This window comes from Pseudomyrmex gracilis, unplaced genomic scaffold (assembly GCF_002006095.1).
Source record: "Pseudomyrmex gracilis isolate BER0280 unplaced genomic scaffold, ASM200609v1 scaffold_166, whole genome shotgun sequence".
NCBI lineage: Eukaryota > Metazoa > Arthropoda > Insecta > Hymenoptera > Formicidae > Pseudomyrmex > Pseudomyrmex gracilis.
The window spans coordinates 148,248-174,854 of record NW_018020750.1 but is presented as its reverse complement, the minus strand read 5'-3'; the positions used below and the strand labels follow the sequence as shown (position 1 = coordinate 174,854).

The 26,607-nt window shown below is 44.4% G+C and overlaps 1 protein-coding gene across 2 annotated transcripts in view; it reads left to right on the top strand.

The window, feature by feature from the left end:
- Nucleotides 1-26,607, top strand: part of LOC109857605 (LIM domain only protein 3-like) — a 54,519-nt gene that overhangs the window by 14,939 nt on the left and 12,973 nt on the right. The window contains exon 1 of one of the 2 annotated variants that reach the window (XM_020434089.1): nt 15,656-15,918. The exons of the other annotated variant lie outside the window; for it this stretch is intronic. The gene's annotated coding sequence lies outside the window, so the exon portion shown is untranslated. Of the gene's footprint in view, nt 1-15,655; nt 15,919-26,607 lie in introns of those variants that run through there. 2 annotated transcript variants of the gene reach the window in all.

The following is a 26,607-nucleotide window of genomic DNA, read 5'->3' as shown; positions in this document are numbered from 1 at the left end:
AGTAGCGCGGCGGAGTGAGATATGGGGATGGATGTGTCGGCAGAAGCGGATGGGAAAAGACGGAGGCGGGTGGGGGGGTTGAGTGGGTGAAAGTGGTTTGTCGAGCAGTGCGAGCCAGACGCGGCTTGGCAAGCGGGACGAAAAAAAAAAAGAGAGATAAAAAACTACTATAGAAGATAAAATAATAATAGCGCGATAATGTAAGATGGGCCCGGGTAAAAAAAGAAAGAGAGAGTGAAAGAGAGCGCATTTTTCTCTTTCTCTCTCGGCTATTAGCCGAAGATTGACAGCTCGCGTATTAAGCTCTGCAATTATTGAAAACAAAATCAAAATTGAAATAAAAAACGATGAAAGTACAGAAACGACAAAATCATAAAATTATATGAAATCGGGATAAAAAAGTTTGCAATCGCGCGAAACAGATCTTGGGTTGCATCGGCTCGACCGAGCAGCGCGACTCGAGTGCGTTGCTACTCGAGCTGCCGGTTGTGCCGTGGAACAAGCTCCGTGGAACAGCAACGGCTGGGGATGGAAGAGATTCTACGTGCGGTCGCGAGGGGCACGAGGGCTCTCGGAGATCAGTAGGTTGGTCGAGGGCAGTGGGTAGGGCTGCGTCTGTACTTAGTTAGCGGACAATGCGGCCTCTAATGAACAGCCAGGGGCGCGCTTGGCGCGCTGCGCCGCCGCGCAGAGCAACCAGTGGAGCGCGCCGACCGGTCTCTGAGATTGCACTCGCGAGCGAGCGTTATATGCCGGCGTTAACGCCGCTAATGCGATGCGGTGCACACACGAGAATCGTAATACGTTTTAATGTCCATTCCGTGCGCGCTTTAGCGCTTGGTAGCGTCTCTCGGTTGAAAAAATTCCGTTTTGCGCGATGTTCGCCTCATTACGCGAGTCGCTACTTTACATACATGACGTCGGTCATACGCCACCATCTCTATTTTATCAGCACGTGGCAAAACTTGCTCATTAATCGAAAAAATAATATCATACATATGTTCGATATCAGCAAAAGAAAGATTTGTGTATGTGTGTGTGTTTAATTTATAACGTCTTGTGACATATACGTATGGAAAGTTGGATACTGTGAATCTTATTAAGGACTTATGGTCTTTTCCAATCTCGCGGCTGAGCGCGCATGCCGTCAGGAGTCTTTTAATAGTTGCCGTAATGGAAAAGAAAATTGACGGGCGGGAAAAATATTACCGGTGCCGTGGAGCTCGACGTAACGCGCAATATCGACTCGATAGAGAACTAGAGACGGAGAGGATACGGAAAAAAACGCGACGCGGAATGGGCGGGATTGAGTATCACTGGCTGCCGCGACGCTCGTAATTAGATTCAATTGTCTCGCGTTAAATCAGTGACTGCCGCCGCGCCGACGACTCCCCATTCCGCGTGTCTGTCCACCGTCGTCCTCTTCGCTTCTACGATGCGACTCATTGAAATAACTCGGCCGTGGTTTACGTGCATGTTACTTTGCGTACGGAAAATCAAACTCGCGCGTTCGAGAGAACTTGAAAGAAAGTTCCGCGTGCCGGAAAGACACCCGATTCCTCGTCGCGTTCTTTGTTTGAGCAACTCGATTCCGCTCGCTCGCTCGCCCGCGAGTCGCATTATGCTTTTTTGGTTTTTTTTTGCGTAAATAACACAGAAATGTACCCATCAGGGTTGCAGGTATCTACGTATCTCTTTCTTGCGAGTGTCATTCGCACACAAAGCGATATCGTTAAGGAATAATTCAATTTTTGATTTTAAAAATACATTCATATTGCAATAAAATAATAAAAAATATATATATACATATAATGGCATATAAAAAGAAACGATGTGTTTAAAAAACTCGCCGAACAGTAAGTACAATGTTTCTCTGTAAAATAAACTTTAGAAAAAAAAAAAAAAAAAACTATACCAATTGTCGAACGCTTCATGCGGGTCATTTGAGAGCCCACGTCTTTGCCGGGGAGAAAATTCTTCTCTTGCGGCAATTTAACGGAAATCAGCGTTAACGATCCGAATTGAAGTCATCAGGAGGAACGCCGGCTGGACGAAAGCGGGATGAAAGAGAAGATAGGGGGAGAAACTGGAATCGATCCGGCCACGACGACGTGCGGCGTCGAATATGCCGTTTCATTCGAATCTCCTAAGCGGAATTAATAAGAGCGAATTAATAACGAAACATACCCTCCGCGTAGCAACCCGTCCTCCCCCTCTTCCTCACTTCTCTTCTCACTCCTCGCCCCGTGTTTCCGCCGGGCTTAATCTCTTTACGCGGCGGCCACTCGGCACTCGCCTACAAAAGCGAAGACTTTTGCGCTGGGCGAACTCACCGCCGAGTTTAATGAAAATAGTTCTTACGTTTTTACCTGCGGATCTCGGTCGGGCAATCGTGAGGTCGCGGGGTAAACGAGGACTTACGCCTCTTAACGAACATTCTAATTAAGCGAGTCTTTTATTAGCCGCCGCACTTCTCTTTCTCTCTCTCTCTCTCTCTCTCTCTCTCTAACTCGATACTTAGCAAAAAAATAGTATCGGTATCTGCTGGATCGAACGGTATTCTAAGACGTAGGTGGAAAAAGTGTCAGAGATAAGTTCATAACATGTAGCTTTGATTAAGCGCGCCGTTTATGTTCCGCTGTAGATACCGGCGTGTCTTGTGTTTGCATCAGTTACGAAAACGGTACTTCCCGGGATGTGTTATCGCGCTATTCCTTCTCTCTCTCTCTCTCTCTCTCTCTCTCTCTCTTTCTCAAGCGTGGTTGCTATATCGATAATATCATCGACCACGCCGTAGTTTCGCGAGGATATTCTATACAACAATGTTTTTCGAGATCGGCGACTACATCGAAAATTGCAAATTGTTTCTTCGTAAATTACTTCTCTTTGTACGTTACTTTTAATACCGAATGGTGTGTCTCAAGATTTTAAATGACGATAAATCAATTCGTTACATCCTCGCTTCGCTCTTCGCGTATCTACCGCTCTTTTCCTGAAAACGTGAAATTAGCACGTATTTCAGTCTCATCCAGGCTTTCCGTCGCCCCGAAGAGTGTAGAAAGGAGGCCACAGCCGGAGGAAAAGGACACTACTACCGGCTGCGGCGGAATTTCCATAATTCCAGCTTACAGAAAACGACAGGTTTTAGCGTTGATGTTCAGTTTGTACCGGGTGTATTATTTTAAGTGGCGCTGTCTGTATAATTCAAGACCTGCGGTGCAGGCGAGATGAAAGACGAGAGGAGGACGTGGGCGCGGGGGTTCGAAGGGGAATACGGCGGAGGGGGAGGGGGACCGAGTGAGAGAGATAGACAAGGACAGGCACAGGAGAAGCGAGACAGAGAAGAATGGTGGAGCCGAGGGTGTGGGAGAAGGTCGACGCGGTAATGGCATCGTCGTGTCGCCAGCCTCAAGCTTCAGTGATCCTCAATCGCGCGAATTCGCTTGCCGGATGCGCGCCATATGAAGGCCGCTTTGCGCGTCGAAGTAAAATCCTGAAGCGAGGGTTGCCTCGTGAGGCGGTAAACATTGCGCTCTTCCAACGACGCCGACGACCTGGTGCAGCCAAACGGTCCAAATTAATAAACGACCGTACATACGCGATCTTGTTAAAATAAACACGCCACATGGCGCGTTCGCGCAGGATGTTTCGAGATCGACCAGTTCTTGTGCGGTCGTCTTCTCCGATATACCCAGACACCAGCCTTTTCCGTCTAATTGTCCACGTTCCACTTTGTATCCTGATCCTACCGCCTCATTAAATCGAGCGATTAAAGCCGAGAGACGGCAATGCTGCCTCGCGTAGTTCTATTCTGACGGAAGAATGCTGTCAAATTTATATACATGTTTTTGTTTTTGTTTTTTAACTTTGACGGAGATTAATCAAATTAAAAGCATTTGCGTGTGTGATAATGCAAAAGTTTGATATATTTATCTATTTATTTATTTATTTGAATAATTCATACACATTATTTTGTCGTGTTCTTTTGCAAAAAAAAGTTCTCGTTCTGAAACTTAATACCGTGTTTTTAATAGAAGTTTCTGGTGGAGTTTTTTTTTGAAATCCAAATATGTTTTAGTGTAGACACAGTGAATTCGAATCCGATAAAATTCGGGTTCCAGGATTGGACTGGCATTACAGCGAACGCGGGATGAGAGAAATCGAGTACGTGAATCGTTCCGTGGAACCGCTTAGTCGCTCTTCCCCGATACCGCGGCGATGGTTAATTCAACGGAATTTACCGACGTTTGTGCGCGGGCTGAATAGCGTATAAATTTTACCGAGCGAGACGCATTACTTTCTATTGTGCCGTGTTGCGGTCGTCCTCGCGATACAAAAATCTCGCTCGACCTTTCACGATGATTGTCTCGTTTTGATTGCGCGCATGTTGGCAATCTAATGAACGGTGCAGTTACGCATTGCGCGCGAACAGTAATTAGATTATTTAAATAAAATTGTTCATTAATTCTCTCTTTCATTCGTCGACAACTTTCTGAGAAATATTTTGAAAAAATATTTCTTAACATTCCGATATATCGCAGGTATATATATAAAACTGTATTTTGTTTTTAATATAAAACAATTTTTTAAATAAGCATATCGTTTGTGTATGTGATATTTTAGAGCGCTTTTATACCGTCTGAATACGATTAAAGAATATTTGACAAAGTTAAAGCGTGCGCACATATATCGCACTAATGATAAGCTCATCAATTTTATCGTTCACATCACGGTTCGTCGCTTATCGCTCATTAACGTGCGCATGATTTTTATCTTGTCGGCAACGTCGTCGGGGTTTTGCGGGAACGAAGACGGAATTCGAAAAATCCAGGACTCTCGCAACGGTAGTTGGGCGACGAGTGTATTTAGCGTTAACTGCCGCGATATTTAAGGAACGATCGGATCGCCGCTGATGACGCCCCCGCTAATGCGAGAGACGGTAAAGAGAGAATGGCGACGAAGGGAGGGGAGACAGTTCTGGAAGCGAAGGGGAGGGGACGAGGGCCGATAGACGTAGGCGCCGTCCAAGTTGCGCCGTTGATTGCACCACAAAGGGTGCAATTATGCGGCCCTTCAGCAATCACCGCGCATTCTGCCCGCCATTTGACCCTCCGGCTCCCCCCTGCCGTCCTTTCTCTGCCTATCCCTCGAGCTCCCAACCAACCCGATTTTGTCCCGCGCGAGATATATCGCGCTCCAAGAGCGGGGGCTATCGTGTCTTTTTATTTAAATGCACCCCGTCGACGTGTCGACGTGCACCAGGTCGACCTGAATGCAATCCGCGGCGTCGAATGCGATTTAACCCATGTCGGCAGTGCCGCCAAGAAATCTGTTAATGAGCGATTGTCGCGTTTACGAGATCGGGATAAAAGACACGCCAAGCTGAAAATTGGGCCGTGCACTGTGGGGCCTAGAATTATCGCGCTTTCTTTCGCCTTGCGGCTTTCAGGCGCAATTTGCAGAAAGAGATTTTTCCTTTTAATAAAAATTGGATCGCAGCGCGTTCGGTCTTCCCTCGTTTATATTGTTTTTACATTTTTCACATAAAATTAAAATTCAACGATGATGAAAGTACAAAGTTTTAAGTTTACTTTTTATATTGCAGACGTTTGAATATTCGAACAATATTTAAATACTTTTCTAATTCTTCAGCATGTTTTTTCAACTTTGTTTTTCTTACGAAATACTGAAATATATTTATATTTTATTCGTTTACATCTAACTTTACTTGTGTTGTATATATATTTTACGTGTATGTATATTATATGCGTATGTATATACACAAGATAGATTTTAAAATACTCTCGCTAATATACTTGTGATGAGAGAGCGTGATGTTAGAATTCTTCTGTTGTTGTGCACGTACGACAAGAATATTCGTGCTATTACAGCGACGCGATGACTTTCGACGTGCTAGCGTGCAAGGCCAAAGCGTGTAAATGTCGAAATGCAAGAAGAAAGCGAAAACAGAGACCGTGAGAAAGAAAACAAGAGGTCGAGAACGCAGAGGAGATACCGCGAGAGAGATACGTTCCAGATGTGCTCTCTGCTTTCTCAGCAAGTTCAGAGTCAAGTTGCCAGACCGCGGCTTCACGGCATGACCGCCGTAGACAGGAAGTGCCGCATTAAAGTAGTTAATCCGCACGCTTTCGTGCCTCTCTTCGTTGCGTCGCACGGCCGCATCAATTCAATCCATATTCGAATATCGTTAATCCGTTTTCTAATTGAAATCTTTTGGAAGGTTTCCAGCGCTTTCTGATGAAAACAAATTTGCGTGAAAAATAAAATTCTTTTTTTTTGCCAGTCTTTTTTTATAAACAAGTTCGGTGTTAAAAATAAAGCCTTAGAATATAATTTCCATATTGTTCTTCAGAGATTATAGTTATTACTTATCAAATGTTTGACGGGAGAAAAGTTAGAAATTTTCTCAGTTCTGCTGGACCGGTACGGTGCGCGTGAGGTGATCGCAATGAGTCATCAGAGATAATCAAAGGGGCCGAGACGTTTCACAATAACGCGCGCGAACAAACCGAAGGGATACGATACGGGACGATGCGGATGTAACCGCGGTTTGAAGTAAATTTTGAAAACGGCTTCGACGGCCCTCGACGGAAATCTTTCCCTGCGGTCCGCTTCCGTAATCCGAGGACATTAATTTGTCGGCGGCGGTAAACTTACGAGCGCCAGCCGTAACGCTCCCCCCCGAGGGAGTTTTTGTATTTTCTTAGGTTATCCTTCGGGAGTCTCACAGCGGAGCAGGATAGAACTTTACGTCGTGACAAAATTTTTTTATTTACTTTACGTTCTGACAAAATTATACGGCTCCGTATCGTGGACATTTGAAAATATCGTTTCGAACATTTTGTCACCATGTTGTTTTGTCAACATGTTTTTGTCATATCAAAAGTCGCGTTTAAATGGTTATTATTATTATTATTATTATTATTATCCCTTACACTACAAACCACAAAGTCATTCGTGTCCGCGCAAAATCTACTTGCATCTATAACTTAAAGATGAGAAAAGAGAGAGAAGGGTCTGACCTCGCCCTAAAAATAGTTGTATAGAAAGGGAACGTAACTGCCAAATTTCAGATCTCCATTACAACTTCGACAGCCACAGTGACAAAAAAAAATCCAAAATATTTAATAAAATGCAATAGCATGATTTTAAAAAATGAAAACTGCAATCTTTATCTTCAATTTAAGTATTTTTTTCAATTCGATCAATTTCTTGGAAAGTTACGATTTTTTTAAACAAAACTACATTTCGAGTAAAAACTTTATTTAAACAAATTAATTTTTTTCAAAATGTTCTGATTGATTTGTAAAAGGTAGAAGTTTTAAAGATACTACGTAAATTTTCTCAGAAGTTTTCTAAACTTTAACATAGAGAGAAATACAGTAGGACACAAACGACCCTGGTTTGCAGATAGAAGTTGAAAAAAACTTTTGCAGTTTGAGTGTTATTATTGCTATATACATAATACTTTTAATGTAATGTGAACGTGGAAGATCTCTCTCTCTCTCTCCTTCTCTCCCTATTAGGAATTTTAGTTGTCTGTCTCCGCAGAAGCTTGTCTAAGTTTGCGCGCGCATTATGCTATCAGTAAGATAATATTGTGCGCCGGTAATGTTGCCATAATTATGGTAATTCTATTGCGTTTATTATCGTCTGATCATAAGCGTCATTACGCTTCGCAGCATCCTCAAGATACGTACAATCCGACGCCGTTAAAACACTAGATGCAAACGTTTGCAGAACGCTTGATTAACATAAATGAAGACCTCGTGGTAAGGAGTGTTAGCGATTAAATGCGCATTCTTGTGCGTGCACGTGCCACTATCGTGGGACAAAGTTTTAACGGTAGCTAAAAATAAAAAAAAAAATTTGATTAAATCCCGCGTTTACATGATTGAGATTTCATGGATTTTCCTCTCGTTAAAGAAGTTTGTATATCAAGTAAAGAACAGCTGCAAACATTCAGCTACAAAAAAAAAAAAAAAAACAATGTATTAAGTTATATTAAATAAAAAAACGTACTTTCTTTTTTCCAGTAGCTTATTCAGAATTTGTTTTTGTAATGAAAACCGCATCATTTTGTAAGCAAATCGTTTACAAGATAAGAAAAAATAATACAAGATACATTTGCAAAATTTATAAATGTTTTTGTAAACAATCGAGTCCTCAATTTTATCTTAACTTTTTCTCTTCTATCTAAATTCTTGTGTTAACGTAGACAAAAAATATATATTACCGCGTCTGACAAACACAAATAACCAACAATCGGTAACAACAAAAGTGAAGTTGAGATCGAGAGAATAACACAAATGAGGAAAAGAATCGGCGTGAAATCTCACTTCCTCCGTGCGAGACGCAGACGGTGTTCGCGTCGTCGAACGGTATCAGTGCTGTCGTGGTGGCAGAGAGATCCGAAGGTGGGTAGCGAGCCGGCGAACGAGAGCGGGACCCGAGAGGGGGGCAACGGGCGGTTATTGCCTGTTGGGTGATTTATCTAGTAATACTAGCCGACAGGGGCCGCGAGTCCGGGGCATGGGCAACGGGGCGAACTCGTGGGCTCCTAACCCGCGGGGGCCAACCACCGGCACTGCTGGAAATTAAAAACTCACTTTATTACACGTCTCATTCCGCGCTCTCCCGCTTCTACCCGCTTCGACCCTTCTGCACGGCCTCCTCCTCCTCCTTCTCTTCCTCTCCTCTCCTCTTCACCACCTCCTCATTCTCCGTCGTCGTGCCACCTCACGCGTCCTCTTTTCTCTCCTCACTTCACCCCCTCTGTCCTCCATACTCATCATATTCTCCGACGGCGCCTCGTTCGCGCGGACCGACTTAATATGAGGCCGACCATACCTGATGGAACGAATATTATTAAAGTTCGCCCGCACGCGAAACTGGTGAAATATCGCTCGACCCCCTTCGTCCTTCGATCCCCCTTTGCACGTTCTATCCTTCCCCTTCGGCTTTTCCACCGACCTTTCGGTTTCTCGCGCGCCGGAGGGCGCTTCTTCCCTCGTCCTTTCTCTTCTCGCCACTGCTCTCTTTATTATCTTGCTTGTACCCGAACTTAAGTGACATTTCAGCCGTTGAGATGTTGAGTTCGCGGATAAAAGCACGGCGCAACGGTGGGTGTTGCGCGCGCCCGATAATGTTGCTCGTTATCATACTTATCGAACTGGAATATATTTCAATGCTCGAGTAGTGCGGAGCATTCCATCTCTCATCGAGAAATATATAAGTTGTTGGAAACTCTTCAACTCTGGTATTTATAATCTTAACCGCGCGCGCGCACTTAAGAGCGATACGCAATGGGATTAAAAAAGTTACAGAGCTCAGAGTGTTACAATGAATTACGGAAATGTTCAACTTGCGTCAATCCAATATTACAATTTCCTTCGTTACGGGATAGTAAGCGCGCGCGCGCACACACATAACAACGGACGTTTCGATGACATTAGGCGTCGGTTCGCATCCGGCTCGTTTTATTAATGTCAATAAGGCAATTGGCGACGAGTAGTATAGATCGGTGATATATATCTCGTTCGTTTACCGCCTATGGCGCGTTGCGAGTGTTGCCCCCCCCCCTCACCCCCCCGTCTCGGCTGGCGATGGTTTCGCGCGAGCGCGCGTTTAATCCCGCGCATATACGTCGTCGTGTCGGGAAAGGGCGGATTATACTATTATACTCGCTCGTTTCGATAATCGCGCACGATAGATCGACGTCGTCGAATTCGCGAAGCGATCCGCGATTACGCGTCCGCATTGCGAATTCAACTCTCGCCGCTTTCGTTAATGAATCGCTCCCTTCGCGCGAGCAAACAGATAATTATCGCAAAACAGCTTGACTGCGTTAACAGTTGAAGGATTACCCGCGTGCGTTTTTTTCCGCAACGGGACAAGTGGAAGCACACCGTGGAACGAGATAACTCGAGTTTACGGTACTTGAACGCTCGCGCGCGTCACTCGGCGCAGTCGCTGAACGAGATCTGAGAGGTTGGGGAGAATAATATAGGAAAGAGAGGTTTCCTTGGTCTCGCGAGCTAAGCAATATCCATCCACCCACATGCTTGCCCGCCTATCTGTCTGCCTGCCTGCCTGCCTGCCTGCCTGCTTGCTTGCTTGCTTGCTTGCTTGCCTGCCTGCCTGCCTGGTTGCTTGGCTGCCTGGCTTTTCGGTACCGTCGCTATGTACAGACGCGCGTTCAACAATTTATTCATTACTGTCTCGCAAATACCCACCCGATGCTCCATTATTCCGCGCTTCGCGACTCGCACGAATCTCGAGGAGACAGGACAGTATCCGTTCTCTTTTTCCTCATTTTCTTTTGTTCTTCAAGACAGATTTTTGCAAACTCGAAAAGGAGATACGCGCGTATCTCATTTCTTCGAATCTCGCGCGATTTGCGATCGCGCATCGCCGATGACACCGCGATTAAGAATCCCGCGCGACGCGACCGAGAAGTACTTGGCGAGTATGTAATCGCGTGAGTGCTCGTACACTCTCTCGCAAGTAATGCATTAACCGGGTAAGTGATTGCCCGTAGAACGGACCGCAGCTGCACACTCAAACTCGAGCTATTTGAACAGTCGTGCTTATTCTTTGGGGACTTACTTATATTCGTCGCGCGCTTATTCTTCACTTTTTAAACGACGAGGAAACGTCAATGATATCTCTAATCGATCACTTTTCTCACGTCCTTTTCTTACGGATTGTAAAAAACACTTATTACATTAAACTAAAATCGCATATTCTCGGAGAATATTGAAACATTAAATTCGTTACGCGAAACGTTCGACGGAGAGCAACACAAACGACGAATTTTACGGAAGCGAAGTAGAATTTTTCGAAGAATTTTACTTATTCGAAAAGTACTGCCGACTCGGGAATACCTTGGAGACGCGGCAGCGTCTATCCGGGGAAGTCTCGGGATGGCCCGTGGTGCGCGTAGCGCTCCAAAGACGTATGTCGGTCGGGGCAGGCGAAGGCCCGCGGAGGCCCGGCGCGGAGGGAGTAAAAATTTCACGGAGTGAATAAATCAGGGGACGCCGCGGCAGAGCGGCGCTCTTAGTTTAAGTACATCTGGCACGGCATTCGCGGCTCTCTCTCCTCTTTCTCCTTCTCCTACTTCTTTTTCTTCTTCTTTTCGCGCGAAGAAATCTTTATATCCCAATGTACACATTGAGATGAGCGTTAACGTAGGCCCATTGCCACGGCAATCGTTTGGACAAAATTTTAGAGATTTAAATTTTCACTCAATGAATCTGTTTAAAATAAATAACGTATTAAAATGGCGAAGTAAAATTAATACGTTAAAATATTAACAATGCAATTAATATATCTCAAAATCCGCTTATAAAATCAGTTTGAAATCCGCTTATTAATGCGAATTAAACCGTGTAATATTCTAGCGTAAAGTGTGAATTTTATATAAAACAGTGTATATTTAGAGAGAGAGAGAGAGCGAGAGAGAGAGAGCGAGAGAGAGAGAAAGAGAGAGAGAGAGAGAGAGAGAGAGAGAGAGAGAGNAGAGAGAGAGAGAGAGAGAGAGAGAGAGAGAGAGGGAGAGAGAGAGAAAATTCAATTGCAACGCTGCTTCAATTCTGGAAAATGGTCCCGCGCAAGATTTGAGTGCGGTCGGTCTTCGTTCGCATTCGTCGAGTCTTCAGAAACGCGTGGCCATCCTTTACGTGGTCGAAGAACAGGATTGATCTTTTAAATTGCATCGTGTTTACGGTCTGGCGCGATACATATATACATACATATATATATATATATATATATATATATATATACACGTATATATACAATACATATAAAGAGATAGCAAGAGACACGGTGGTGGGACGAGCGAGTGAGTTTGCGTATCTACGAGCAATGTGTGTAGATTGCAACGTGTCAGTGAGAGAGTAGTTGGAAAGGGAGTTGGGCGGTCGGATAGGTGGGGAAGGTCATTCGGGAGGATGGCGGCTCATCTTGTAATGGACTCAGAAGACAGGCGAGTCGGCTAATGGAGCCCTGCTCTTCCAGAAAAGCTCTTAGTATCCGCGCCGTGCGAGCGTCGATGCTGTCGGGCTGCGTCATTCTAAATCCGCAGCATCCCCAGCGGTTATTTCCGCGCGCAGGTGCAAAGGACAGATGGGCGCCGAATTTGGATTATTTCGGGTCTCCGAGATACGTGACACACGTCTCTTGGAATATTTATAAAAAAAAAACTAAAATGTAAATTGTATGATTGTACGTAAAAGCTGTTTGAATTTTTTTCGGAAGGTTGCGCAACGTATCCGCACGTGTAAGATTTTTTTGACGTTATAAAAAATAGTCCACGTCCGTAACATCATTGCTAATACACTTTGGCAACTGTTTTTTTCCTCGAATCCGATGATGGAATTTAAATGGAGAATAATACTGTTTTCGAGAAGCAATTATATTTTTATTACTATCATAAATTGGCAGAAACGGGCACGGAGGATTGTAACACGTCGCCTTCTTCATGTTCGACGCGGAATTTATCGTCGCGCCGGCGCGGCGCGTTGCGTCGTTAAATGCTTTTTCGCGAGATAAGGGCATCGCGAGCGCGGTCGGCGAGAGTGCCGCTTAGTTTAATACACGTAACGCTACTTTCCGCCCGCTTTTTCTATCAAATGCTCCGCGCCGAGCTCCAACGGGGTTCGAAGTAGTATAAGTCGTGGACAAAGTAGACGGCGTACAGAAAACCTCCATTAAAGTCCGTAGAAGTGATTAGTACGCTCCCCATCCCCCTCTTCCGACCCGCGCACCCTCCTCCTTCATTCTCTGTTCCTCCTCTCTTGCCCTTCGTCCTGCAGCACACACACACGCGCGCGCGCACTCTCTCGATTCTCTTCTCGCTCTATCTTGTTTCTTGTGACTTCAGAGCTCTCTCTCTCTCTCTCTCTCTTATTTTTCGCTTTCTCCCTCGCGCGAAGAAGCAAGCTTTCGAAACGCGCGACTCGCGATACTCGTGGGAGAACTATTATCGAACGTCGTATATGGCGATTTTGGATTCGCGACGGAGAGAACGCGGAGAGCATTTTTCATCGACTAGAGATTTCCCGTGCGATTGACTCTCGCTTGATATTACATAGGTACAGTTGCTCGATGAAGAAAGAACGGGGAAGAGTCATTTTCTTTCCTTTCATAGCTCTTCTCGATTTTCTCAGTATTAAACATCTTGATAAGCGCGGGCGTGCGCGTTTTTAATTTACGACATTCAATAACTAGATAATTAAGTCGCCAATTAAATCTCTGTTAAAGTAAAGCGCACCTGAGATTAATTGGCAAATGAAGTTTTATTAGCTATTTACATTCTCGAAACTTATATTCGCCGTAGCTCTTTAATTTTCAATATTAAACAACTCTTCAACTCTAAACCTCGGGTTTGAAGAACGTCGACTTGAAACTTATCTCACTACTCTCTCTCTCTCTCTCTCTTTCTCTCGAGAGACCATCCGGTGTAAAATACTTTTTATGAGTGTCCTTGGAAATTCGTTGAAAATACAGAAGCTACTCCTATTTTCTCTGATAACGTCGCCAAGATTAACGCGAGGGATAATATAAACATGAAAGGTCAGATAAGATCACTTTTTTTTTTTTTTCTGGTTTACTTCCTGAAAGGTAACTCGAACTTCCCGCGCTGTGATAGCTCTGACGTCATAAATCAGTCGATAATTAAAAGAGACCATTCGACAGCGGTGGCGGCGATAAACACGGCTTAATCCATTTCGTCGGCCCGGTGGATATGGGAGTGGAAAAAAGGTCGTAGCCTTTCTAATTTAATCTGGCGAATGATTCCGTGATTCTCGAAGCCGGCGGCAACCCTTTCATTACTTACGTCCCCACCCTCGCGCGCGGCTCCTTGCTCGTGTTCCCCCTTGCCCCCCATCGTCGCGCGCGGGCGCCACCGTGAATCGACGCAGAACACTAAATCAGCGACCGGTGTAATTTTTGTAATGGGAGGTGTGGCTTCGTAGGGGTGGTAGAACGCGCAACGCGGAGTAGGGGACGCGAGCGCGCGGAGGGGATATGCCATCCCTACGATGGCTCGCGTGTAGGTGGAATGGTAGGGAATTCGTAGGGGTGATTCTGGGGATATCCCGTTGAGAGAGAGACGCGCGCCACGCCGGAGGTTAATCCTTCGCAGCTATTTCACGACCATCGACGAACGCGCGATCGTTCATTACAACGATCCTTACCGAGCGCTTATACGGTTTTAGCTGTCAGCTAATTCATCAGTTTATAATTAGCTTGTTTTCTGATAATTCGCACATTCTATGATATGTAATGCATATATTTTCCTGCACTTTATGTTGTTTAATATGCGCATTTATCTGTTTTTCTCAATGTTCCTCAAATAGAATATTTAATTTGTAGAATATAATATAAATCAACACACGCGAACGTGCAATTAAAAATAATTAGACAAAAGTATTTTATTAGTAAAATTTTTATTTGGTCCAATACGTGAGTTACAAAAATAGTGTTATTTTTAATATGACGTTTGCGTGCTTCAAAGATTGTTTTGCAGACACGAGTCTATTAATTTTTTTAGACCGCGAGTCTATTACGCATTTGCTATAAGAGTTTCTTCTCTTTCCGATGAAACAAGAAACTATCTGAATTATTTAACATCTTTCTGATGCATTGGCGAGAATGTTGTGTATTGATATTTTTAGCACGAAAAATATTGACACTAGAAAAAGTACATTAAGTGAAAGAAGACTCAAGAGCAATTTTAATCAATCGTTGCTTTCTTGATTTAATCATTCGCTCTCTATTACTGCGTTATGTCACGTTGGCGATTAAATCGACGAGACGGAGTATCGATTCATTACGCATTCATTATGATAAACCGCCGATAATTGAAATCCCCCGTTCAATCGTGATTACGATCACTCGCTCGCGCCCCTTATCGAATCCCGGACAAAAGTCGATTTTTTATCCTCAACGTCGACGGGCGTTAAATTAAAAAGAAACAAACATACCGACAAAAGCGTGGAATATAATCGATATTCTCTCGCATTTGTCGTCGTCTTCGCGTCGTCTTCTCGCGTGGGTGTCGTAAGCGGCACGTTTCTTCACCTCCCTCCCCCTCCCCTCCTTCTGCCACGCTCGCTCGTTTGCCGCTGGAAATCGAGAGCTCATAACTCGTGTCCTAAACGCGCCGCCTAATCGACTGGAGTGCGGCCGCCGCTATCCCGAATCGGGGGTGCATCCGGCGTGATGCCGCGCGGGGGTTAAATTGTGCGGTAGAGCGCGGATGGTTGAAGGATCGACGCTCGCAATCGTGCGAGTCGGGGGTGGAGGGATGAAGGAATACGGGTGAAAGACGGAAAGTGCGAAGGAGAGAACGAGAAAACGCGCGAGCGCGCGAGAGAGTAACGTGTCGGTGGCTTGCTGGTGGTGGCATTCGCGACGCGGTGGGGAGAACACGTAGGGGTAGCGCGCGGCACCGCGAACCACGGAGTGGGGGAACGATGGGGTGGCTCGGCAACCCGTTGGTAGGGGTTTATCACTCTCGGTAGCGTGCTGTGGCCACACGCGGCACTCGGCAGTTCACAGCCGACCGCTGAAGCGGCGGCCTCGTGATATTTTCGGCGGACCATCGCGTCACAACACACACGTTTTTCACAGACGTGTTCTGTTCAATCGGGGACAAAATTTATTTAAGGGGGATCGCGCGCACAAGACAATTGTAGAAAAACATTTGTCGCGTGAAGAAATTCTTTGCAGATTGATTGATCGATCGATCGATCGACAGAGTAAGACCGCGCGGATGGGGTTAGTGGCCGTTTCGTGCGTCTTGTGCAGTGCCACGTGATGCGAGGAGCTTAAGCGGCTGCTACTCGCACGAAGCCTTTGCCGTCTCTCAGCGATTGTTGCCAGGTGAGTGCGATTGGAGATTGCGATTAGATTAGCGCGCGCGCGAGAGAGAGAGAGAGAGAGGGAGAGAAAGAGAGAGAGAAAGAGATGGACGGATGGGAAATAGAATGAGACTTTGATGAGAACTTTAGATCGCGTCGAGATTTGATTAGGATCCTCTGTAAAGGATCGGAATCTAATTATTCAGCTCAGTGATAGATTGCGTTTACCGCGATATCAATCTCGATCCTCGCGATTCTTGTAACGTGATATTTGTACGAAATATATTTTTTCGTGGGAGAATGCATAGGAGTGAGATGAGAGGATAGAAGAAAAACGAAAAAAGTAAAAAAAAGAAGTGCTGATAAGCTCGTAACGTATATAGATGATGTATAAATGAACGTGCATTTGCTAAAGAAGTCGCGTGAGAGTCTCGCGTTAATTATAAACTGTCTTGCTTTTTAGCCCGGCAGATAAGCACGCGCTGGTATACTTGTGTGTGTGTGTGTGTGTGTACAATCATTCACCCCCTTCTTGCACTTGCATCCCGCGCGAGTGTCCCATCTCTCATCGACCGACGCGACGTCTGTTCCAATTACCGGTGGCGTTTTAAGGCGATTCCGTTGTAGGGTTGCCGTTATCGACGCGGATTAACTGCATCCCTAGAAATGATTCGCATAGCTGCCTTACTTCGCGATTTCTTTGTCCCGTCGAATCGTCGTAACGGCGCGATATTATCGCAACCAGAGAGTGCGCCTGCGAGGGAACGCGATTAACTCCGATGCCAATCCTTGAGACGTTTAATTAACCGCCGCAATAAAAAAAAAAAAAAAGAATTATATAGCTTGCGCGCCCTCGATGAAATTATATTTATCTTATACCTCTCTCGAGTGTTATTTCAAGAAATTGAATTTGTCGCGACCACGTAAAATGCCTCCTTTTATCATCGATATCACGTGTAATTAACGAACGAAGCGAAAATCGTTACAACAGAAGTTTGCAAGAATAGCTTTGATGTTTTTAGATATAGATTGTTTTTACATATAGATTGGTGCAAAAAGCTTATTTTTGTGAAGAATGTGTTATATATATATGTAAAGAATGTGTTATATATATATACATGTATATATGTATATAAATCATTATTTTCGACAATTTGTAAATCAAATATAAAACCTTGGTTTTAAGTGGAGAGACAAAATATTTTGAATATGACACAATATATATATGACAAATTTTGATCGATATAGTTTGAAACTTTGTTTAATTTTTGAGTGTTATTTTGACAAATATGAAACAAAAAGTTTTTTGTGCTACACAACTATAAACCTTTCAAGTTTGAAGATAAATTGATTTATTTTTAAGGCGATATATGGACACATCTCTTTATTGAACTGTCTTACAGCGAAATTTCAGAGGGATGCCTTGAGATAACATAATGCACTATGTATGAATCGTTTTCGAGATATCGTCATCCAATATACAGGAGCGAGCCGCTTGTAGCGCGTGACAAAGCTTTCACGAAGATTAGCGCTAGGTGCAATCTCGCAAGCGATTCATCTGGAATGGCACGTTATTATATAGCTACGCGGAATTTATTTCAAAGCCTATATTATGAGATAAGCAAACTATAAATACATCTTTGTCATACACATATATATATACATACACACACACACACACATAAGATCTGCAGTCTAACTAAACGATTTATAAGTAAAAAGTAAAAAAAAACTTAACCTTCTTTTCTAAAATAAAATTTTCTTTTTTGAATTTTTCAAAATGAAATTAATTTTTCTGTTTGTATTAGTTTTTAAGCTGAAATATATATTTCACCGAGATGTATTTCTAAAAAAATTTTATACACCGCTAACAAAGATCTTACGCGTAAAGAGCGTCCTCTATTTATTCAGCTAAAATTTAATTAGAAGCCTAATTAGAGCGAAATATCGAGCGTGGAACATCAGAAGGCTTCACAGCCGATTAAGAAATTAAGAAGAAAATTCTAGTGGAGAATGTAGCATCGCGACGAGGTTGTTCGTTAAAAGAGAACCGGAAATACTACTATCTTCTTTAATATTTTTCTTTTTGAGCAACAGATAAGATACAGATGTATCCGCCTCACGTGGTCACATAACGTGTTTTATTCCCATATGTTGTCGGAGGTCTTGGTTGAAGTCGAAATAATGAAGCTAACTGTTTGCTCGGAGGAGCATCCTATCCTGTTTCACGAAGATTCTAGTCTTCCTCTTCATCAACGAATCTGCCTCTCTCTCTCTTTCTCTGTCTGTCTGTCTCTCTTTTCTCTTTTTCCGTTTCTTCCTTCACCGTCTCGACGTCCCGCCAAAAGAGCGACTCAACTATCGGCCACCCGCGTGTACTCGTCCGTTTGAATGCCGATAATTGGCACTAGTTTCAGCCGGCGGCTGGCTCGTTAGTCGGCCAGCTAAAGAGAATCACTTAATTATTTCGTTTGAAGTTCGCTTCCGATAGGAGGAGATAGGTAGGTAAGCACAGCTCGGCTCGCGGATCACCCGTGGCGCGGATAAATCGAGAAAACTAAAACGAAACGAATAGAAACGAGAGATAGAGAAAGAGAGAGAGAGAGAGAGAGAGAGAGAGAGAGAGAGAGAGAGAGAGAGAGAGNAGAGAGAGAGAGAGAGAGAGAGAGAGAGAGAGAGAGAGAGAGAGAGAGAGAGAGAAGGAGAGAAGAGAGACGTTTTCGAGACCAGGCGTTTGTTTCGCACCAACAAATTGCTGCGGCTAATTAGCCTCGCGGGCTAAAAGAGGAGCACCCGTGGATGCCAGACCCGTTATTTTACCCGGTTTATTACCACGACTGCTCTCTGTTTCTAAGTCAAAAGTGAGCCATTATCGTCTTTCGTTCCGTTATTTCGAAAAATTCCCTCACCGTTGGCCTATCTGTCACAGAAACGGAGCGAGTTATTATCGGTTCTCGATACGGCAATATATTTCCTTTCCTCTCGCACACATTTACAAACAAACTATAGTTGATATTATAATTATTTTAATAGTGTCTAGCGTGTGAAACAAATGATGGGTTATAATACAAATTTTATGATAGAAATAAATTGTTTTATAAGAGTTGAAAACACATGATGCAATGTTAATAATAAAAATCTACTTGCGTGTATCAATAATAATATGACTGATGAAATAAGTCTCGAAACTAATATTCGTTCGAAAAGTAAAAGTCTCCCCCCTCTCTTCTTTCTCCCTTTCTCCGTCTCGCCAAAACAGTCGTCTCTCACAACCGCGTTTTCTCATTTCCTGGACATTATAGCGTGTTAGCAGGGGCTGCTGCTATAATTTAATAACACCGGGGCGCGCGCGTAATGCCTTTCGACACGAGTCAGCGATAATTCCGCGGCGAATGTCCAATAAAAAGCCACTTTGCCCGATCGAAATATCAAATGTAATCCTCTTAAGTCGGCATCGCCGAACGTGTATCTCGCGAGCTTGACCATCGCGCCTTGTCTTCCTCCCCGCGCTTCGAACCCCCGTAACTTTCCCGGCCTATCAACCCATTCCGAGACTCTATCTCTGTCCGTCTTCGGTCGAGCTACTAACTTTTACTTCTCTCTCTCTTTTGATAGCCTCACTTCTCTTGTCTCTCTCTCTCTCTCTCTCTCTCTAACTTCACTTCCATTCTACTCTCTTTTCTCTCTATCGTGTTCCTTAGGTTCGGAGGGGTCGCTTTTACGGCGATTGAAGTTTCTCGTGGGTCCTTGGGCAAACCGCCAGGTGGCAGTGCCGCGTCCTTCTGGGCGTCGGCCCCGATGTCCTTTATCCGTGAGATTTTTCTCCAACCGAACGAACGGCCGAAACAGGCAGGAGGGAGGGTTGTGTGTACTTAGGATATCGCACGTGCCGCCCTGGAATATCTTTGTGCCAAGTATGTCGGAATGGAGGATATACAGAGGGTCGAAAACTGAATCTGATTTTCCGAAATAACTTGGGTAACTGGAGTCACATTGCCTCAGTGTGTGTTTCAACTGTACAAAGTAAAGAAACAGTTTTTTTCAACGATATAGAACGGTATGATAGGTAATAGGACTCTAGGAGTTACGATATTTCGGAGATCGCAAATTCGGATCCGGGGCGCGGGAAACATAGCGGGACGTCGCTGTGGCGAGAATTCTGCAACATTCTTTTTATCGATCGTTAAAAGTTTCATTGGCTCACGACTGGCTCCTTGGTGCGCGACGCTATTGAGCACCTCGTACAATTAGCTCCTCTCATTAAAGAACCATTAAGCAGTGCCACCGAATGCCGAGCGATGCTGAATAATTAGCATTCGACCGAAATCGATTTGTTAATTAATAAAGCGCTAACGTTCGCCGTACTAATAATACCGATCAACAATTGAATAGAAAGCGCGTTCATTAACTCGCCGCGCAGCCGGCTAAACTGCGGCGCGTCGGATCGGGCGCTCGATATCGAATAATCGAATTCGTTACGGTGCTTCACGAAAATTCCCTTCGAGCGATCGGCGAAACCATATCGACGATAAATTACATAAACGATGTTTATTTACACAAAGAGAAAAAGCAACAACAATGAAGAAAAAAGAATCTTATTTTATCGTTGCAATTCTTTTTATCTCCTCGTGGTTTTTTTTCCTTTTCGTTTTCTGCTCGCTTTTCTTTTTTTTTTTTTTTCTACCACCCCTTCTTTTACTCGGGCAGCGGGACTTCGTGCCGCGAATTTTCCCGTTCACGAAAAGGAAGCCCCGAAGGAAAGTTCCTTTAACCAACTCGTTCGCCGCTCTGGCGGGTTAGCGGCGGCTATTGGCCAGGATATCTTTCGATTATCAAGACCGTCCATACCTACCGCCTTAGCCGGCCCAGCTCCATTGTCTTCTCGGCTCTTTCAATTAATGTTTTGATTGATTTCGGACCCTCTCCTTGGTTTGGAGAACGACCCTTCCTCACGGTCGACGCGCCCTCTCTCTCTCTCTCTCTCTCTTGCTCTTCACTGGCAATACTCAAGTTGGTTCCCCATAATCGGCATTCCGCGGAAGACGGAGCTCAGGAACGTGAGAATTTCGCACGTTAATATGAAAGAAGGATATTGCATCTTCGTTGCTTCCTTCGTGTGCCACGTAAAACGCTTGTAATATAATCGCTCGATTTCATTCAAAGTAGACGAGCTGTCAACTCTGTGCTCCCGAAAATTTAAATCTCAATTGTTTCCGCTTCTTTTCAGACTGTGTAATATATAATATTACACACACGCGCACACATTTATGTGTAAAAATAAAACATACTCTCGGTAAGTCTCAAACTTTGTTGCGTAAAACTTCGATAAGGCGAAGATTGAATAGCGCATTAGAGAGTTAACGATTCTAAAAAGCTAATTGCGGTCTCGGAGCTTGGATTACCAGAGATTTTCCTCTTCCGGAATACTACGTGCCGGAGATAAATTCTACCCCTAGAACGCGCCGCGGGGGGTTGCGCTACGTACGAGGAACGCGCGCGACGTCGCCAACGCTCGACATCGTCCTCGCTCGGGATAGCGCCGGGTTGGCTGCTGGTAGACGACGGGAACCTCTCTCCCTCCTTCTCTCTTCCACGAATCGGTGTTATACCGGTGGCTGTTTTATTGCGAGATTTGCGGCGTGGCCTCCCCGTGTAACAAGACTTACTGAGATCTTAATAGAATCTGAGACTACACACACATACAAACACACATATATGTATGTATATACAGGGTGTCCCAGAATTGCCGTACAATCTCTTGTAGGCAGGTAGAAGGAGTAAAACTGAGTCGAAAAGTCCTGAACCATTTTTTTCTATTATTTATAATAAAGGAGTAATTATTGAGTAAATTAGGCCAATCAGCGCAGACCTTTAGCCATACGCACGTCACTGAGCGCTCACACACACGAGGTGCGCGGCTCACTGACGTGCGTCTGGCTAAAGGTCTGCGCTGATTGGCCTGATTTACTCAATAATTACTCCTTTATTATAAATAATAAAAAAAAATGGTTCAGGACTTTTCGACTCAGTTTTACTCCTTCTACCTGCCTACGAGAGATTGTACGGCAATTCTGGGACACCCTGTATATATATTACACACCGTGTCGTAGCACGAAACTCGACTTGGTCCTCGTCTACCGTCTTGGGTGCGCCTTTCCAACTTTCTTCCTCCTCCCCTCGGTCACCAATCTCTCTTTTCTTCGATGGACTTTGAGGGACCGGAGGAGAGGAGATGCGGGCGCGGTGAGGGGGGTCGAACAGGAAGTTGACCTCGGCACTGCATCCCTTCCGCGAAAAAAAAACTGGCGCTTATATTCTAAGCGTATATATAAGAGGGATGGGAGAGGGTGAAGAACGAAGAGTGGAGCGGTCTGAAGGGTGATTTATGAATATTGCCTACGGAGAAAAGTGTATCGCTACAACGCGCTACCACGTCGATTTTGCTTTCTCCGCGAGAAGACTTCGCGAAAGAGCTTCCGCGCTCCGATTTCTCTCATATACATTCGTGTTGTTTCCGGAAGAGGGATGGTCGGCCCCGGCAATCGAAATGCCTTCACCAAGACTATCGTGGAATTTGACGAAATACATAAATGGGGATGTAATAAAAGCACGTAAGAACAAAAATTGTTCTATTTTACGATGAACTTTTTATCATTGACGCAAGTCTGCGTTTGCGCACGTTCTGTAAATGAAAAAAAAGGTAGTTTTATTTTTCAAAAGATAAACAAAGATATGTAGCACGTGTGCGTAAGTTCGAAGGAATAGAATGTTCTTCGACGAGGAAACAAAACAGGTCTGATCTTACCCGCGTGATTTAAAATTTGATCTCTCGTCAAAGCACAACAAAGTAGACGAAGAAATGGGTTGGTTGAGCAAGTTCGATATCATATAAATTACACAAAAAGAAACAAAACAAAAAAAAAAAAAGAATAATAGATGTCATGTTGCGCGAGATGTCAGAGAGTCGAAGCTGTTTTATAATCAAGTCCGCCCACCGTGTTTCGCTCTTTTGTCATTTCGGTTTCTCGCAGTCCGGATCGATATAAACCTCCCCCTGCGAGCTCTGGCGCGCTCCGAGGCTCACCCTTATCCCGTAACGAACACAATTGGCATCGTCAAGACGATCTCACGTGCGTCTTAATTATACCGTGAAGCGGCGCCGGTCCGGTCAGGAGCATCGAGTTGCAGTGAATATTTTATAGCAGCGATGCCAAAGAGAGAGAGACGCGAGACGTCGCGGCGCCGCGTATAACGACGCGAGAGTAGGTTTGTCCTCGCCCTCTTTCACTCCCTCTTTCCCTTCTCCGGCCGTCTTTCCCCAGGAAGCTTGTTAGGCGACGCCGTGCTCCGCTATCTTCTAATTGGCGATATAATGATCCTGAAGGATGGAATACCTTGGTCCTGAAGGACCTGAGGGAAGGGGAGGGAAAGGGAGCGAGAGAGCACCTCTCTCTCTCTCTCTCTCTTGCCGCGCCAGCCTCTTCTCTTTGTCAAGGGCGAAATTAAAATTTGGTTCTGCCCCCTCTGTGTGTGTGTGTATATGTGCTCTCTCGTTGCCCTCTCTAACATCTCTTTTTGGTCTCTCCCTTTACCGGATTTATTTTTTGCGGCTTTATTTCTGTGTACCTTCTTTTGACGCCATTGTGTCGTCGCAATTTGCAGACTTATTGGAATAAAGAAAGAATAAAAAAACAAAATAATCTAATTTGCATTGTACTGTCGAAATGTCCGTGTCGAAAACCTCGTATCGTATACTCTCTTTCTCTCTCGCATTATATAGGGCGGCGGTTTTAGGTCCAGTCGCGAGGACTATTAATTAATCGACCATTACCTATACATAGTTGGAAATGCGCAACGCGCGGAACGGGTACTCATTCTAATTACGCGCGCGCCCTCATTAACCATAGTAATATAGTAAATTTACAAGTTGTAATTATCTCTCATCCGGCATGACGACGTTGGTTTGCAGAGTCGCGACGCAGTTTCGCTCCGTGTTCGTCCAATCAGGACGAAGACGGTATATCCGTATCGTTATCGCTGCTCGTCCATTCAGAATTTACGAACGGACCCTTGTAGCGGTGTTGATAGTTACGATGCCGGTCTCAATTAGTGGAACTTACGTCGCTAGGGTCCAATTAGACGTAGGCCAGCGCAGCTACACCCTGTTTGCCCAAGTTTGCCGTGCATCGTTCTCGTCGTCGTCGTCGTTGTCGTCGTCGTCGTCGTCGTCGTCGTCGTCGTCGTCGTCGTCGTCGGCGGCAGCGGCGGCGGCGGCGTCGCCATCGTCGTCGTCATGGTCGTCGTCGTGGTCGTCGTCGTCGTCGTCGTCGTCGTGTCGGATGAGGTTGTTCGCTATCCCGCAGCTGCAGCTGCGCCGGTTGAAGGTGTCTTTTTCCTACGCTAATGACTAATTAGCAGTCTCTCCACTTCGTAGTATAATGACACGGGATCCAGCCTGGGGAGCCGTCGTACTGGGATCATTATTAAGCCCCGAAATTGCAGTCGTGCTTGCTCTATCTCTTTCTCTTGGCGTTCCTTTTTAGAGTCCTGAAAGATTTTTTGGCACAAACCAGGGATATTAATAAACGAATTTCTCTCTGTATCGGTCCGTTCCTCGTCGCGCTCGAGAAAACGCCATATTTTATTGAGCGTACTCTTCGATACGAGTTTCTCGACGCAAGAAACGATTCGATTGAACCGACGAATGCAGTAGCGCGCAGTTTGGGTCAGCTGGGTGCGTCGCACGCTGACCTCCAACCGTAATAATATATATCGAGTTTCCGCGATATTCCCGCCGCTCCTCCTTCGAGACGATTTCACTGCCCCCGTCTCGTCTCCCGCTCTTCCGCCACTGTCTGTCTGTCCATCCTGCTTTCGGTTTCTCTCCTTTCCTCTCGCCGGTCTGTCTTTTACATTTATTTATTTCCTAAACGTCCATCCCCACCGGCTACTTTATATTTGACATTTTTATTAAACCACCTAGCGGCCCCTGCCCATCTCTCCCTCCTACGGGATATCCGGAATAGAGACGGCGAAGGGAAACGCGAAGAGGGGTTGTAGAGACACGCGCGGGTGCAAGAGACACCGAGGAGGAGTGTATTTCTCCCATATTGCTGTTAGGGCAATTTCGTAATCTTCGGAGAAGGGCTCGCTTCTTTATATTGACCAAATAAGAAGTCGTATCCGTTGCCGATTTGACGATCGAATGCCGCCGTTTTTTTTTTTTTTTTTTTTCTATTCTGTATTTGGAGATTGACCGTTTCTCCATATCGGGTAAAATCACAACGTTCGAAATCAGTTTTGCCGCACTTTACGATTATGTTATCTCGTAGACGAGGGGCTGTCGTGCGGTACACGGACGTGAGAGTGATTTTATCAACGAAGGATCAAATTTCTTCGAGATCTGAGTTACACAGAACGGCGGTCACTTTTTTTCAACTGTAACTTTTCAGTATAATATACAAGCAATATTGCGTGGCAATATACGAAATAAATACTTGATCGATATTAAAATTATTAACAACATTGACATTTTTTATGTTATTATCGCATATATTGAATTATTTATTTACATATATGTTTCATTATGATTTGTGCCGTTCTTGCTTTGAGTGCAGTTTATTGTGAAACTTCTCTGTGTTTCAAAAATTTCCGAAAATTTTCGGGAAAGATGTCGCTGCAATAAAGTTTAATTTCCATAAGACGGCTAGTGCTAATAAAAGACGCCGTAAATCTCGTCGAGAGCAAAATTTGTCCTTGCAATTTCGTTTTATATAAGCGATCGAAATATTGACGTTGTCCGTTGCTGACGACATCGGCTGTACACCGCGAGATAATACCAATATCCGAAACGTCCTTGTCCGCAGAACGGCCGATCGTTCAGTGTGACAAACAAGTCGCAATATCCTCTGATGGCGTATTAGCATTCACAGAAAAATTACGCTTTATCCCAGTTTTTCCAGAAGACTTTTACGCAAGTCTCTAAATACATCTCGCTTCTCTAAAAGGTTTTACTTAATTCGATTACCGTTTAGACGTAGTGGTTATTACTTACCGATTGTTTACATACAACGTTTTCTATTTGTTGAATTTCAATTGCTACCGAATAAGCAAGAAAGTTAACGACCGCGATTAAAGACGCGTAAAATTTCATTCGGCTTGTGCGAATTTTTTCGCGGTCATATCGCAACAAGCTCGACACGGAAAATTTTTTGCCGACGCAAACGATTAATTCCTGCCGAAATATTTTTTTGTTTGATATTTTGGCCTACGCGCCGATTGAACTTTTAATTTGCTCGCGAATATCGTCAATTTCGATATTTGTTATTTGCCGATAAAAATGTCAAAGTAACGTTCAATGTTTTACTCTATCAACCGTCTGTAAAAGCACAGACCGATCGCGATCAAATATGATAGACGCGCAACGTACATGTAAAACGGAAACACCGGAGTTTGTGGTGGTCGCGACCTCATCACATGGTTGAACTCATTTATCTATCAGATTTATTCTAAACGATCGGTCATTGCGATCGGTATAATTAGCATTAAGCGGGTCTGTCTCTTGGAAACGGGCAAAGAGCTTAAAAAACCGTTATCGTTAGCCTCGTTTTTCAGCGACACGTCACATGGTATCCTTCTTTTTTTTTTTTTTCTTTTTTTTTTTCATTCTCTATCGCGATATCAATCGGACCAAGAGAGAAAATCATTAAAA